General features: G+C 48.3%; 1 protein-coding gene across 5 annotated transcripts in view; it reads right to left on the reverse strand.

Annotated features, from left to right (window-relative positions):
- Nucleotides 1–12,596, reverse strand: part of zgc:103559 (Allantoinase, mitochondrial) — a 45,812-nt gene that overhangs the window by 15,559 nt on the left and 17,657 nt on the right. The gene's annotated exons all lie outside the window — the stretch shown is intronic.

Here is a 12,596-nt window from a genome sequence, read left to right on the forward strand (position 1 = left end):
CTGATTACCACCTACTGCCCTCCCTCAGCAGATGAATCAGTGCTGCTCCATGTTGAATACGATTTGGAAGAAGCACTGAGGATGGCGAGGGCACAGAATGTACTCTGGGTGCAGGACTTCAATTTGCATCAACAAGTAGCTTGGCAGCACTTCTACTGAACCAGCTGGTCGATTCCTGAAGGAATATCTGCCAGACTGGGCCAACGGCAGGTGTTGAGAGAGCCAACAAGAGGGAAAAACCTGCTTGATCTCATCTTCATCAATCTACCTGCATCTGCCCATGGCAGTATTGGTAGGAGTGACCACCACACAGTCCTTCTGGGGACAAAGTCTTGTTTTCACAATGAGGATACCCTCCATTGTGTTGTGTGGCACTACCACCATGCTCAATGGCATAGATTCAGGACCAATCTAACAGCTCAAAACTAGGCATCCATGAGGTGTTATGGGACATCAGCAGCAGCAGAATTGTATTCAGCCACAATGTGTAACCTCATGGTCTGGCATATCCCCCACTCTATCATTGCCATCAAGCCAGGGGACCAACCCTGGTTCAATGAAGAGAGCAGGACAGCATTTAAGGAGCAGCACCAGGCATACCCAAGGCTGATGAAACATACCAAACAGCAGTAGCAGCATGTGATAGACAGAGCTAAACGATTCCACAATCAACAGATCAGATCAAACTCAGCAATCCTGCCACTTCCAGTCATGGTAGACAATTGAAAAATTAAGAGGAGGAGGCTTCATCAACATCCCAATCCTCAATGATAGGGGAGCCCAGCAAATGAGTGCAAAAGAAAAGCTGCAACCAACTTCAGTCAGAACTGCTGAGTGGATGATCCATCTCATTCTTCTCCTGAGGTCTCCACAATCACTGATGCCAGTCTTCAGCCAATTTTATCCACTCTACATGATATGAAGAAATAGCTGAGTGTGCTGGATGTGGCAGAGGCTATGGGTCTCAGCAACATCCCGGCTGTAGTCCTGAAGACCTGTAGTCCAGAAGTAGCTGCACCTCTAGCCAAGCTGTTCTAACAGTGCTACCCTGTCCACAAAAAGCAGGACAAATCAAATCTGGCCAATTACCGCCCCATCTGTCAACTCTCAATCATCAGCAAAGTGATTGAAGGTGTCATCAAAAGTGCTATCAAGTGACACACGCTCAGCAACAACCTGCTCACCGACGCTCCGTTTGGGTTCCGCTCAGCTCCTGGCTTCATTACAGCCTTGGTCCGAACATGGGTCAACTAGGCCTATAGTCACTAGAGTTTAGAAGATTGAGGGAGGATCTCATAGAAACCTATAAAATTCTAACAGGACTAGACAGGCAAGATGCAGGGAGGATGTTTCCGATGGCTGGGGCGTCCAGAACCAGGGGTCACAGTCTCAGGATACGGGGTATGCCATTTAGAACCGTGATGAGAAATTTCTTCACTCAGAGGGTGGTAAACCTGTGGAATTCTCTACCACAGAAGGCAGTGGAGGCCAAGTCATTAAATATATTCAGGAAGGAGATAGATATATTAATGCCAAAGGAATCAAGGGATGTGGGGAGAAAGCGGGAACAGGGTACTGAATTAGACGGTCAGCCATGATCTTTTTTGAATGGCAGAGGAGGCCCAAAGGGCCGAATGGCCTACTCCTATTTTCTATGTTTCTATGGACAAAAGAGAGAAATTCCAGAGGTGAGGTGAGAGTGACTGCCCTTGACATCAAGGCAGCATTTGACTGATTGTGGCATCAAGGAGCCCCAGCAAAATTGTCGTCAATGGGGGGGTGGTGGTAACTCTCCACTATTGGTGTCATACCTAGCACAAAGGAAGATGGTTGTGGTTGTTGAAGATCAAACATCTCAGCCCGAAGACATCACTGCAGTAGTTCCTCAGGGTAGTTTCCTAGGCCCAGCCATCTTTAGCTACTTCATCGATGACCTTCCCTTCATGATAAGGTCAGAAGTGGGGATGATTGCACTGTGTTCAGTACCACTTGTTCACATGCAGCAAGATCTGGACCATATCCCAGCTGGAGCTGATTAGTGGCAAGTAACATACGTGCCACATAAATGCCAGGCAACAACCATCTCCAACAAAAGGGAGCCCAACCACCTCGCCTTGACATTCAATTGCGTAATCATCGTTGAATCCCCCACCATCACCTTGGGGGTCACCATTGTCCAGAAACTTAACTGGAACAGTCATATAGATACTTTTTCTGCAAGAGCTGGTCAGAGGCTGGGAATTCTGCAGCGAGTAACTCATCTCCTGACTCCCTAAAGCCTGTCCACTATCAACAAAGTACATGTCAGGGGTATGAGTGTATACTCTCCACTTACCTGCATAAGTGCAGCTCTAACACCCAAGAAGCTCAACACCATCTGGTTCAAAGCAGTCCACTTGACAGGCACCCCATCCACCATCTTAAACATTCAATCCCTCCACCACCAGTGTGCTGTGGCTGCAGTGTGTACCATCTACAAAATGCACTGCAGCAACTCGATAAGGCTCCTTCAACACCTCCCAAATCCATGACCTCTACCATCTAGAAGGACAAGGGCAGCAGACGCATGGGGACATCACACACCATCCTGACTTGGAACTATATCACCGTCCTCCTTCATCGCTGTGTCAAAATCAGTATGATGGGTTGAAGTGTGTCTATTTTAACGCAAGAAGTGTCAGGAATAAGGGTGATGAACTTAGAGCATGGATCAGTACTTGGAGCTACGATGTTGTGGCCATTACGGAGACGTGGATATCACAGGGGTAGGAATGGATGTTGGATGTTCTGGGGTTTAGATGTTTCAAAAGGAATAGGGAGGGAGGTAAAAGAGGTGGGGGAGTAGCATTGCTAATCAGGGATAGTATCACAGCTGCAGAAAGGGAGGTCGTCAAGGAGGGTTTGTCTACTGAGTCATTATGGGTGGAAGTCAGAAACAGGAAAGGAGCAGTCACTTTGTTGGGAGTTTTCTATCGACCCCCCAATAGCAACAGAGACACGGAGGAACAGATTGGGAGGCAGATTTTGGAAAGGTGCAGAAGTAACAGGGTTGTTGTCATGGGTGACTTCAACTTCCCTAATATTGATTGGAACCTCCTTAGTGCAAATAGTTTGGATGGAGCAGTTTTTGTCAGATGTGTCCAGGAAGGTTTCCTGACTCAATATGTAGATAGGCTGACTAGAGGGGAGGCTATGTTGGATTTGGTGCTTGGCAACGAACCAGGCCAGGTGGCAGATCTCTCGGTGGGAGAGCATTTCGGTGATAGTGATCACAACTCCCTGACCTTTACTATAGTCATGGAGAGGGACAGGAGCAGACGGGATGGGAAAATATTTAATTGGGGGAGGGGGAATTACAATGCTATTAGGCAGGAACTGGGGAGCATAAACTGGGAACAGATGTTCTCAGGGAAATGCACGACAGAAATGTGGAGGTTGTTTAGGGAACACTTGCTGCGACTGCTGGATAGGTTTGTCCCGATGAGGCAAGGAAGGGATGGTAGGGTGAAGGAACCTTGGATGACAAGAGATGTGGAACAGCTAGTCAAGAGGAAGAAGGAAGCTTACTTAAGGTTAAGGAAGCAAGGATCAGACAGGGCTCTAGAGGGTTACAAGGTAGCCAGGAAGGAATTGAAGAATGGACTTAGGAGAGCTAGAAGGGGACATGAAAAAGTCTTGGCGGGTAGGATTAAGGAAAATCCCAAGGCGTTCTACACTTATGTGAGGAACAAGAGGATGGCCAGAGTGAGGGTAGGGCCAATCAGGGATAGTGGAGGGAACTTGTGCCTGGAGTCGGAGGAGGTAGGGGAGGTCCTAAATGAATACTTTGCTTCAGTATTCACTAGTGAGAGGGACCTGGTCGTTTGTGAGGACAGCGTGGAACAGGCTGATATGCTCGAACAGGTTGAGGTTAAGAGGGAGGATGTGCTGGAAATTTTGAATGATATGAGGACAGATAAGTCCCCGGGGCCAGACGGGATATACCCAAGGATATTACGGGAAGCGAGGGAAGGGATTGCTGTGCCTTTGGCGATGATCTTTGCGTCTTCACTGTCCACTGGAGTAGTACCGGATGGTTGGAGGGTGGCAAATGTTGTTCCCTTGTTCAAGAAAGGGAACAGGGATAACCCTGGGAATTATAGACCAGTCAGTCTTATGTCGGTAGTGGGCAAATTATTGGAGAGGATTCTGAGAGACAGGATTTATGAATATTTGGGAAAGTATGGTTTGATTAGAGACAGTCAGCATGGCTTTGTGAGGGGCAGGTCATGCCTCACAAGCCTTATTGAATTCTTTGAAGATGTGACAAAACACATTGATGAAGGAAGAGCAGTTGATGTGATGTATATGGATTTTAGCAAGGCGTTTGATAAGGTTCCCCATGGTAGGCTTATTCAGAAAGTGAGGAGGCATGGGATACAGGGAAATTTGGCTGTCTGGATACAAAATTGGCTGGCCCATAGAAGACAGAGGGTGGTAGTAGATGGAAAGTATTCAGCATGGAGCTCGGTGACCAGTGGTGTTCCGCAGAGATCTGTTCTGGGACCTCTGCTCTTTGTGATTTTTATAAATGACTTGGATGAGGAAGTGGAAGGCTGGGTTAGCAAGTTTGCCGATGACACGAAGGTTGCTGGAGTTGTGGATAGTGTGGAAGGCTGTTGTAGGTTGCAACGGGACATTGACAGGATGCAGAGCTGGGCTGAGAAGTGGCAGATGGAGTTCAACCTGGAAAAGTGTGAAGTGATTCATTTTGGAAGGTCGAATTTGAATGCAGAATACAGGCTTAAAGACAGGATTCTTGGTAGTGTGGAGGAACAGAGGGATCTTGGGGTCCATGTCCATAGATCGCTCAAAGTTGCCACCCAAGTTGATAGGGTTGTTAAGAAGGCGTATGGTGTGTTGGCTTTCATTAACAGGGGGATTGAGTTTAAGAGCCGTGAGGTTATGCTGCAGCTCTATGAGGCCCTGGTTCGACCACACTTGGAATATTGCGTTCAGTTCTGGTCGCCTCATTATAGGAAGGATGTGGAAGCTTTAGAGAGGGTGCAGAGGAGATTTACCAGGATGCTGCCTGGACTGGAGGGCATGCCCTACGAAGAAAGATTGAGGGAGCTAGGGCTTTTCTTATTGGAGCGAAGAAGGATGAGAGGTGAATTGTTAGAGGGGTACAAGATGATGAGAGGCATAGATAGAGTGGATAGCCAGAGACTTTTTCCCAGGGTGGAAAGGGCTATCACCAGGGGGCATAATTTTAAGGTGATTGGAGGAAGGTTTCGGGGAGATGTCAGAGGTAGGTTCTTTACACAGAGAGTGGTGGGTGCATGGAATGCACTGCCAGCGGTGGTAGTAGAAGCAGATACATTAGGGACATTTAAGTGACTCTTGGTACATGGATGATAGTAGAATGAAGGGTAGGTAGTTAGTTTGATCTTAGAGTAGGTTAAAGGTTCGGCACAACATCGTGGGCCGAAGGGCCTGTACTGTGCTGTACTGTTCTATGTTCTATGTTCGTTTAATCATTAATACAATCACAGGCCACTGGACAGACAAGGAGTGGATATTATACTGTGTTTTAAAAGTTGTACTTACTGTTTTCCTTGTGTTCAAGTTACTTTTGGCGCGGGAGGAACCGGAAGCTGGACGGCAGCAAGGACTCCTGGGTAGGTATTTTCTTTAAAGGTGCGGAGCTCCGTGGACTCGGCCTCATTTCCCGGCGGAGCAGCAGGAGAAGGTAGCGACTCTTCGGTGGGTAAGTGAAGGCACCAGGAGCTGTGTTTTAAAAGTTGTACTTACTGTTTTCCTTGTGTTCAAGTTACTTTTGGCGCGGGAGGAACCGGAAGCTGGACGGCAGCAAGGACTCCTGGGTAGGTATTTTCTTTAAAGGTGCGGAGCTCCGTGGACTCGGCCTCATTTCCCGGCGGAGCAGCAGGAGAAGGTAGCGACTCTTCGGTGGGTAAGTGAAGGCACCAGGAGCTGTGTTTTAAAAGTTGTACTTACTGTTTTCCTTGTGTTCAAGTTACTTTTGGCGCGGGAGGAACCGGAAGCTGGACGGCAGCAAGGACTCCTGGGTAGGTATTTTCTTTAAAGGTGCGGAGCTCCGTGGACTCGGCCTCATTTCCCGGCGGAGCAGCAGGAGAAGGTAGCGACTCTTCGGTGGGTAAGTGAAGGCACCAGGAGCTGTGTTTTAAAAGTTGTACTTACTGTTTTCCTTGTGTTCAAGTTACTTTTGGCGCGGGAGGAACCGGAAGCTGGACGGCAGCAAGGACTCCTGGGTAGGTATTTTCTTTAAAGGTGCGGAGCTCCGTGGACTCGGCCTCATTTCCCGGCGGAGCAGCAGGAGAAGGTAGCGACTCTTCGGTGGGTAAGTGAAGGCACCAGGAGCTGTGTTTTAAAAGTTGTACTTACTGTTTTCCTTGTGTTCAAGTTACTTTTGGCGCGGGAGGAACCGGAAGCTGGACGGCAGCAAGGACTCCTGGGTAGGTATTTTCTTTAAAGGTGCGGAGCTCCGTGGACTCGGCCTCATTTCCCGGCGGAGCAGCAGGAGAAGGTAGCGACTCTTCGGTGGGTAAGTGAAGGCACCAGGAGCTGTGTTTTAAAAGTTGTACTTACTGTTTTCCTTGTGTTCAAGTTACTTTTGGCGCGGGAGGAACCGGAAGCTGGACGGCAGCAAGGACTCCTGGGTAAGTATTTTCTTTAAAGGTGCGGAGCTCCGTGGACTCGGCCTCATTTCCCGGCGGAGCAGCAGGAGAAGGTAGCGACTCTTCGGTGGGTAAGTGAAGGCACCAGGAGCTGTGTTTTAAAAGTTGTACTTACTGTTTTCCTTGTGTTCAAGTTACTTTTGGCGCGGGAGGAACCGGAAGCTGGACGGCAGCAAGGACTCCTGGGTAGGTATTTTCTTTAAAGGTGCGGAGCAGAGTTAACCCGAGACACTACACATGTAGTGTCTCCCACCCATCCTCCTCCTCTAACCTAATAATAAGACCCTTTTTACCCTCCTCCTCTAACCAAAAAGGACTAAACAGGTAAGCTATTTCACTGTTTTTGTTAATATCTATATTTGTACTTAATTAAGGGGTAATTGAGTAAAAGAAATGGCAGCCAGGGGAGTGCAGTGCTCCTCCTGCAGTATGTTCGAGGTGAGGGGAACCTCCGGGGACCCTGCCGACTTTACCTGCTGGAAGTGCATCCGTCTCCAGCTCCTATCAGACCGTGTTAGGGAACTGGAGCTGGAGCTGGATGAACTGAGGATCATTCGGGAAGCTGAGGGGGTGATAGATAGAAGCTACAGGGATGTCGTTACTCCACAAAACAAAGGCAGCTGGGTAACAGTTAGAGGTGGGAAGAGGTCAGTGCAGGGATCTCCTGTGGTCGTTCCCCTCAACAACAAGTATACAGTTTTAGATACTGTTGGGGGGGGCGGCCTATCGGGGGCAGGCTGCAGTGAACGGGCCTCTGGCACGGGGTCCTGCACTGTGGCTCAGAAGGGAAGGAGGGAGAACGGGAGAGCACTAGTCATCGGGGACTCGATGGTGAGGAGTACCGACAGGCGGTTCTGTGGGAGCAAGCGAGACGCACGGATGGTTTGTTGCCTCCCTGGTGCCAGGGTCCGTGATGTTTGTGATCGCGTCTTCAGGATCCTTAAAGGGGAGGGGGAGCAGCCAGAGGTCGTGGTGCACATTGGCACCAACGACGTAGGAAGGAAGGGTGGCACAGATGTTAGAAGTGAGTTTAGGGAGTTAGGCTGGAAGCTGAAAGCTCGGACGGACAGAGTTGTTATCTCTGGTTTGTTGCCGGCGCCACGTGATAGTGAGGCTAGGAATAGGGAGAGAGCACAGCTGAACACGTGGCTGCAGGAATGGTGTAGGAGGGAGGGCTTCCAGTTCTTGGATAATTGGACTGCATTCTGGGGAAGATGGGACCTGTTCAAACAGGACGGGCTGCATCTGAACCAGAGGGGCACCAATATCCTGGGAGGGAGGTTTGCTAGTACTGTTCGGGAGGGTTTAAACTAGTTTGGGAGGGGGATGGGAACCGGACTTGTAGTCCAGGGACCAGTGGGTCCACTCAGAAAGACAAAGAGTGTAGTGAGGTATTGGGGAAGGTAGCACTGTCGCAGAGGACAGATGGGCACGGAGAAGGGTTGAAGTGCGTATACTTCAACGCAAGAAGCATCAGGAATAAGGTGAGTGAATTGAAGGCGTGGATGGGCACTTGGGACTACGATGTTGTGGCCATCACTGAAACGTGGATAGGTGAGGGGGAGGAATGGTTCTTGGAGGTACCTGGTTATAGATGTTTTCATAAGATTAGGAATGGTGGTAAAAGAGGTGGGGGGGTGGCATTGTTAGTTAGAAATAGTGTAACAACTGCTGAAATAATTTTCGAGGAGGATCTGCCGACTGAGGCACTGTGGGTTGAGGTCAGGAACAGGAAAGGAGCAGTCACCTTGATGGGAGTTTTCTATCGGCCCCCCAATAGCAGCAGGGAGGTGGAAGAGCAGATTGGGAAACAGATTTTGGAAAGGAGCAGAAGTCACAGGGTAGTAATTATGGGGGATTTCAACTTCCCAAATATTGATTGGCAACTCTTTAGATCGAATAGTTTGGATGGGGTAGTGTTTGTGCAGTATGTCCAGGAAGCTTTTCTGACTCAGTATGTAGACTGCCCGACCAGAGGGGAGGCAATATTGGATTTGGTACTAGGTAATGAACCAGGGCAAGTGATAGAGCTGTTGGTGGGCGAGCACTTTGGAGATAGTGATCACAATTCTGTAGCATTCACTGTGGTAATGGAGAGGGATAGGTATGTGCAACAGGGCAAGGTTTACAATTGGGGGAAGGGTAGATATGATGCTGTCAGGCAGGAACTGAGGAGCATAAGTTGGGAGCATATGCTGGCAGGGAAGGGCACGGTCGAAATGTGGAACTTTTTCAAGGAGCAGATAGTAGGGGCCATTGATAAGCATGTCCCTGTCAGACAGGGAAGGGATGGTCATGTGAGGGAACCGTGGTTGACAAGAGAGGTTGAGAGTCTTGTTAGGAAGAAGAAGGATGCGTATATAAGGTTGAGGAAAAAGGGCACAGGCATAGCTCTGGAGGGATACAAGATGGCCAGGAAGGATCTGAAGAAAGGGATTAGGAGAGCTAAGAGAGGGCATGAAAAATGCTTGGCGGGTAGGATAAAAGAAAACCCCAAGGCCTTTTACGCGTATGTCAGAAATATGAGGATGACTAGGGGGACCGTAGGTCCGGTCAAGGACAATAGCGGGAGACTGTGTGTTGAGCCGGAAGAGATAAGTGAGGTTTTGAATGAGTACTTCTCTTCGGTATTTACGAATGAGAAGGGGTGTATTACTGAAGAGGACGGTGTGAAACAGACTGGTAAGCTCGAGGAAGTGCTCGTTAGGAGGGAAGATGTGTTGGGGTTTTTGAATAACTTGAAGATAGACAAGTCTCCCGGGCCTGACGGGGTATATCCAAGGATGTTATGGGAAGCAAGGGATGAAATTGCAGAGCCGCTGGCAATGATCTTTTCATCTTCTCTGTTGACGGGGGTGGTACCAGGTGATTGGAGGGTGGCAAATGTTGTGCCCCTGTTCAAGAAAGGGAATAGGAACAACCCTGGGAATTACAGGCCAGTTAGTCTTACTTCGGTGGTAGGCAAGTTGATGGAAAAGGTGCTGAGGGATAGGATTTCTGAGCATCTGGAAAGACACTGCTTGATTCGGGACAGTCAGCACGGTTTTGTGAGGGGTAGGTCTTGCCTCACAAGCCTGATTGAATTCTTTGAGCAGGTGACCAAGCAAGTGGATGAGGGTAAACCAGTGGATGTGGTGTACATGGATTTTAGTAAGGCATTTGATAAGGTCCCCCATGGTAGACTTATGGAGAAAGTCAGGAGGCATGGGATAGTGGGGAATGTGGCCAGTTGGATTAAGAATTGGCTAACTGATAGAAGGCAGAGAGTGGTCTTAGATGGTAAATACTCAGCCTGGAGCCCAGTTACCAGTGGCGTGCCACAGGGATCAGTTCTGGGTCCTCTCCTGTTTGTGATTTTTATTAACGACTTGGATGAGGAAGTCGAAGGGTGGGTCAGTAAATTTGCAGATGATACAAAGGTTGGTGGAGTTGTGGATACCGAGGAGGGCTATTGTCGTCTGCAAAGGGACTTGGATAGGTTGCAGTGCTGGGCTGAAAAGTGGCAGATGGAGTTTAACCCTGAAAAGTGTGAGGTCGTCCATTTTGGAAGGACAAACACGAATGCAAAATACTGGGTTAACGGTAGGGTTCTTGGGCATGTGGAGGAGCAGAGAGACCTTGGGGTCTATGTGCACAGATCGTTGAAAGTTGCAACTCAAGTGGATAGGGCTGTGAAGAAGGCATATGGGGTGTTAGCGTTCATTAGCAGAGGGATTGAATTTAAGAGCCGTGAGGTGATGATGCAGCTGTACAGGACCTTGGTAAGGCCTCATTTGGAGTACTGTGTGCAGTTCTGGTCGCCTCATTTTAGGAAGGATGTGGAAGCCTTGGAGAGGGTGCAGAGGAGATTTACCAGGATGTTGCCTGGAATGGAGAATAAGTCTTACGAGGAAAGGCTGAACATTCTAGGCCTCTTCTCATTAGAACGGAGAAGGATGAGGGGTGACATGATAGAGGTTTATAAGATGATCAGGGGAATAGATAGGGTAGACAGTCAGAAACTTTTTCCCCGGGTGGAGCAAAGCGTTACAAGGGGTCATAAATTTAAGGTGAAGGGTGGGAGATATAAGGGGGATGTCAGGGGAAGGTTCTTTACCCAGAGAGTGGTCGGGGCATGGAATGCCTTGCCTGGGGAAGTTGTTGAGTCAGAAACTTTAGGGACTTTCAAACGGCTTTTAGATAGGTATATGGATAAAGGAGAATGATGGGGTATAGATTAAATTGTCCTTGACAGAGGACAAAGGATCGGCACAACATCGTGGGCCGAAGGGCCTGTTCTGTGCTGTATTTTCTATGTTCTATGTTCTATGTTCTATACACATCAGTTAATGATGATTCTCTGGACAAATATGGCTTTTTTCAAAATTAAGAAACCTAAATGAACAGCCATACCCCAGATTGCAGCTGTTACTAAAGCAGAAGGCAAACACCATCTTTATCATTCGGTCCATGTCTGTGCAGAGTATTGATGGATGTGATAATGAGGAATATATTAATTTGTATCACTAGGTGGCACTGTTGGCACATCATTCACACTCGCATCTGCTTAGTCAAAACTGGTTAAAGCTCCATATGATTGGGGGGGGTGGGGGATGCGGGGAGAGACTGTACAAGTTGTGTGCCTGTGTGTATTGGATCACCTGGTGAAAGCAAATACAGGAAAATTGGGGGCGGGGAGGTGTTGGTTCGGGGGTGTTGGTGGTGGGAGTGCAGCCCCATGGAGGGAGCTTTGAAAGAAAAAGTAGATTCAATTTTCAAAGCTTTGATTTTCAGCAGTTAAATCATTTATTTGCCTACAAATATATTAAGAATTGTGCTTTTCTATTATGAACTCCTCACAGCCAAGCATGTAAGAAACAGCATAGGTGAACTGCAATCCAATTCTAACACACTATTATTAGACTTCAGGCACAAATCTGACACACTAACATACTATGGGAGATCTTTTATTCGTTCACAGGGTGTGGGCATCGCTGGCAAAGCCAACATTCATTGCCCATCCTTCGGCTTTGAGAAGTCAGTGGTGAGCCACCTTCTTGAACCATTGCAGTCTGTCTGGTGTAGGCACTCCTGCAGTGCTATAAGGTAAGGAGTTCCAGGATTTTGATCCAGCAACAGTGAAAGAACAGCGATAAAGCTCCAAGTCGGATGGCGTGTGACTTGGAGGGGAACTTGCAGGTCATGGTGTTCCCATGTGCCTCTAGGTGGTAGAGGTCACCAGTTTGGAAGGTGCTGTCGAAGGAGCCTTGATGAGTTGCTGCAGTGCATCTTCTGAATGGAACACACTGCTGCCACTGTGCGTCAGTGGTGAAGGGAGTGAATGTTGAAGGTGGTGGATGGGGTGCCAATCAAGCGGGTTGCTTTGTCTTGAATGGTGTTGAGCTTCTTGAGTGTTGTTGGAGCTGCACCTATCCAGGCAAGTGGAGAGTATTCCATCACACTCCTGACTTGTGCTTTATATATGGTGGATAGGTTTGGGGATTCAGAAGGTGAATTACTCACCACAGACTTCCCAGCCTCTGAACTGCTCTTGTAGCCACAGTACTTATATGGCTGGTCCGGTTAAGTTTCTGGTCACTGATAATCTCCAAGTGATTAATGATGGGGGATTCAGTGATGGTAATACTGTTGAATGTCAAGGGGAGATGGTTAGGCTCTATGCATTGAAATAGTCAAGTCTAGATTTAACAATTGCATGAATGAGGGTTTCAGCAGCAGATGAGCTGAGGCTGGGGCAAAATCGAGTGATATTAGAGTTGGAAATAGGTCTTAGTCAGGGTGCAAGTATGAGGTTGGAAGCTCATCAAATGTGATACCAGGTTTGTGAACAGACTGGCTTAATCTCAGACAGTTGCCAGGAAGCGGGATGGAGTAGAAGCTAGGATCCGGAGTTTGGAG

Source organism: Heterodontus francisci, chromosome 11, assembly GCF_036365525.1.
Source record: "Heterodontus francisci isolate sHetFra1 chromosome 11, sHetFra1.hap1, whole genome shotgun sequence".
NCBI classification, from domain to species: Eukaryota; Metazoa; Chordata; class Chondrichthyes; order Heterodontiformes; family Heterodontidae; genus Heterodontus; species Heterodontus francisci.